Raw genomic sequence first — 4,239 nt, 5'->3', positions numbered from 1 at the left:
TTCTCCACTTGTAGCTGGAGAACCTTGCACCAGGGTTAAGTGCATGGGATTTAGAATTAGACCTCAGCTTCAGTCTTGGTTTTCCTACTTCCTGTGTGTTCTTGAACGAATTAATAAACTTTTCTGAGCTTCACTTTTCTTACCTGTAGAAATGAAACTAATGATAGTATCTACCTCATAGGATTATGGTGAGAAGTAAATGAATTCTTGCAAGAGAAGCTTACTTCAGTGCTTGCCATGTGGCAAATGGTCAATTAAAGTTGGCGGTTATTATCAAAGGTTTGTTAACCGATTAATCAAATAGTAGCTTTATTTATTTACTTTTAGAATGCCTTTTTATTTGTGTGTGTATGTGTGTGTGTGTGTGTTTAAGGTTTATTTCTTGAGGGAGAGAGAGACACTCCCTACAGTTTTCTTACCATGGTCCAACCCCAGCCATCCTGGATCACAGGCATGCATGCAGGTATCCAAGTGTGCTTGGTGAGGTCCTGGGTCGGAAACCCGGGACCTTCCCCATGTGAGTCCAATTGCATTACCACTGAACCATGCCCTGCTCCCTGTAATTTCATTCTTACCAGGACAACTAAGAGGTGATAGTATAGTAGAAAGAGCATTGGGCTTGGATTCAGGGGCTTGGGTTTGACTCTCAGGATAGCTCCTAGACCCTAGGTGACCCCAGGCAAGTTATGGGACCTTTCTGAATCATTTCCTTAACATAAAAGAGGCTTAAGAATAAAGCCTACCCCAGGGGCATCAACCAGGAAGGTCAAATGAGCTAATGTATGTGACTGCACTTGCCATTGTGGGAGATAGGGCACCTTCTGAAATTTCAGTGGGCTCTAACCTCCAGTTGCAGATCTGACTTGTGGGTCTTCCATGATTTCCTGGGATAGGGGTCCTGTGATAAAAAGAACACAAACATATCTTTTATCCATTGCTGGATGTCTTCTCCAGGCCTGGAAGGGGTGAGGGAGGGACCCGAAGCTTCATCCCTATCAGTTTCAAGGCCAATCTCTTTCTGGAGGGATTGGAATCCAGGTAGTCTAGGCCACTCTGCCTTAGCTTGCTGGGAGTGCTCCATGGTTCTTGCCACAGTGCACGGTAATGATGGCGTTGGAGTCGAGCATGGGAAATGTCAAGGGTGCTATTATGATCATGAAGATAACAGATGACTGCATGGCTGGAGGTGGTCGGGCTGAGAACACTGTGTTTAGGTGGCTATGGCTGAGCCAGCAGAGCCACTTTTGCTAGTTAGGTTGTGGAAGGGGAGGCCTGGGTTCCTGGAATGAGCTGTTCTCTGTCTTCCCCAGGCCCTCCTGGCCAGCTTTCCCGAGCCCCATGGCTCCCCTCGGTCTTCTGTTCACTGGGCTGCCATTGGGAATGGTGCTTTCCCTGTTGTCAGCGCTGTTTGCAGTGGGCTTGCCTGGGTTGGAGCTCTTCTCTCCAACTGTCTGGGAAGAGGGCCACTATAGGGTGTGCTGGATGCTACTTCCCTTGTTGGGGACATTCTGTGGGCATGTGTTCAGTTTGCTAGACACGCTTCTAGTAAAAGGCAGAACTTGTCCAGGCAGAAATGTGAGAGCCCCGCGGGCCTGGAGCCCAGCGGTGCACACAGGAGCTGTGTGGCTCATCTGTCTCTGAGAACTGGAAGGCCATCTTGTCGGCCTGTGGCCAGGGTCAGCACGAGTTTGTTCTTTTTTTCCTTTGTGTGTGTATTATGTATGTGTGTATATATACGCTTACAGACACATGAAAAAAAAGAGATTTATTTATTTAATTCATCTGTTATTATTTTTTAACTTGACCAGAGAGAGAGAGAGAGAAAGAGAAAGTGAGAAAGCAAACCACTAGGTTTGGGACTCAAACTGCAGTTGACCATGTGGGGATCCAGTGCCCTTAACCACCACACCACCTGCTGGCTCCACACAGACACACACACACACACACACAAACACACACACAACCCAGATATTAATCAGCTGCGCAGAATGTTCAAAAAATATTTGCTGATCCTTTAGAAGAGAGAAATAAGTGAGTTCATACCCAGAGTTTATTGAATCAGGATCCTTGGGAAGGGGCCGTGGAATCTGCGTGTTCACCAAGTACCTTGGGTTGTACTTATATGTGTACTGAAAGGTAAAAACCACAGTTCTAGAATAGATGCTTTATAAAAAATCGTTAAATGCACATGACTTAAAATTTACCATCTTAATTATTTTAAGCTTACTTATTTCCATGAGAGAGAGACAGAGAGACAGGGTCCAAAGGGTCCTCATGCCACGACTCACCCCAGTCTCAGCTGTCCTGGACCACGGGCACACATGTGTGTACTGTATATGCCCAGAGAAGTACCGGAACACAAGCCCAGGACCCTTCCCACGTGGGTCCAGTTGTGTCACCTCTACACCCCCGAAAAGCCCCCATCTTAACTTTGTTTACATTATATACATCAACGGCATTTAGTACAGTTCCAGCGTTGCGCACCTAATCTCCAGAACCTTTCCACCTTGCCAACCTGAACATTTTAATCATTGAACAAATCCCCACTTCCCCCTTCCTCTAGCTCCTGGCAACCATCATTCTACAAGGGGACATCAAAAGGTTCATAGAAAACGGAATTAAAAGATAAAAATGTAAAATGAAGACTTTACTTCTCAACATAAGATCCATCATGTTAAATGTATGTTGGAAACAATGGTACCAGCCATTTCGTCCATCTCTAAAGCGCTCAGGATCCTGGGAGTTTAACCATGTCAACGTCGTCTTAATTTTCCTTGTTTTACATTTTTGCCAGAGGGCATGTGCACTTGTTGGAGAGAGACAGAGAGCAAGAGAGGGAAAGTGAGAAGGTGTCCATGAGGGGTGGCCACACCACAATCTTTTCTCCTGCCTTTTTCCCTCTTTTCAGGATTTTGGGCACACATGCCTGTGTGTCTGGCATGTTTTTCAAGCTGCCAGGTCCGGGACTCGAACCACTATATGGCTGCCTTAACTACTACATCATGGGCTGGTCCTTAATTTAAAAAAAAAAAAGTTTGTTTATTTATTTATTCCATGAACAAGGGAAACAGACTGTGAGCTAGAGACAGAGCGACAGACAGAGACAGTACATCCAACAGAATCTGGACACTACAATCTACCTCCATTCTTTTTTTTTTTTTCTTTTTTTTTTTTTCTCCTTCTTTTTTTTTTGGAGAGATTTTCACTGTAGGGCGCGTGCGCTCGCCAGACAGACAGAGACATAGAGACAGAAAGCGAGAAATCACCCCCCAGGAGGGGTGGCCACGCCGCAATCCCTTCTCCTCCATTCTCCTCTTGGGATCTTGGGCACACACGCACACGTGCCCAGCGTGAGTTTTAAGCCACCGGGTCCAGGACGCGAACCACGGTCCACTATGGGGGAGTCCAGTGACATAGCCATTATGTTAACTGCTGGTCTCCATTCTTTTTTTTTAGAGCATTTTTTTGCCTTATGGTGCCTGTGCAAGCCATAGAGATAGAAAGAAAGAGAAATTACCCCCAGGAGGGATGGCCATCCACGATCCCTTCTCCTTCTTTCTCCTCTTGGGATTTTGGGCACACACCCACATGTGCCCAGCATGAGTTTTAAGCCTCTGGGTCTGGCACTTGAACCACAGTCCAGTGATGTAACTCTTATGCCGTCTGCTGGTCCCTCCACCTCCTTTCTTAGTCAGCCCCGGATGACCGCACATGTGAGCCCCACGCGCTCAGAGAGGTCCCCAGATGGGAATCTGAGCTGTCTCCTGTGGGTCCACCTTGCAAAGCATGGTGTTTTACTGCCGCACCACTGACTGGCCCCTGATGCAATCTTTTTTTTTTTCCCTATTATTAACTTCAGAAAAATGGGTGCGTTCTAACAATTTTTTTTTTTTGGAGAGATTTTCACTGTAGGGCGCGTGCGCTCGCCAGACAGACAGAGACATAGAGACAGAAAGCGAGAAATCACCCCCCAGGGGGGATGGTCACGCCGCAATCCCTTCTCCTCCATTCTCCTCTCGGGATCTTGGGCACGCACGCACACGCGCCCGGCGTGAGTTTTAAGCCACCGGGTCCGGGACACGAACCACGGTCGACTACGTGGGAGTCCAGCGACATAGCCATTACGCTAACTGCTGGTTCCCCCTTCTAACAATTTTTGAAGACTTAGGAAACAAGTCAGAAGAAATTCAGGACTGTTCAGGTGGATTCCGAATGATTTCCCCTTGTTCAGTGAAATGA

At 46.9% G+C, this 4,239-nt stretch overlaps 1 protein-coding gene across 1 annotated transcript in view; it reads left to right on the top strand.

Annotated features, from left to right (window-relative positions):
- Positions 1-205: 205 nt before the first annotated feature.
- The window catches only part of MVB12B (multivesicular body subunit 12B), a 195,176-nt gene continuing 191,142 nt past the window's right edge, over positions 206-4,239 (top strand). Inside the window, exon 1 of the mRNA XM_027774056.1 lies at positions 206-279. The gene's annotated coding sequence lies outside the window, so the exon portion shown is untranslated. The remainder of the gene's footprint in view (positions 280-4,239) is intronic.

Source organism: Tupaia chinensis, unplaced genomic scaffold, assembly GCF_000334495.1.
Source record: "Tupaia chinensis unplaced genomic scaffold, TupChi_1.0 Scaffold000394_1, whole genome shotgun sequence".
Classification (NCBI taxonomy): Eukaryota; Metazoa; Chordata; class Mammalia; order Scandentia; family Tupaiidae; genus Tupaia; species Tupaia belangeri.
Note: the sequence above shows the minus strand (reverse complement) of the source record. Positions and strands in the feature narration are given on the sequence as shown.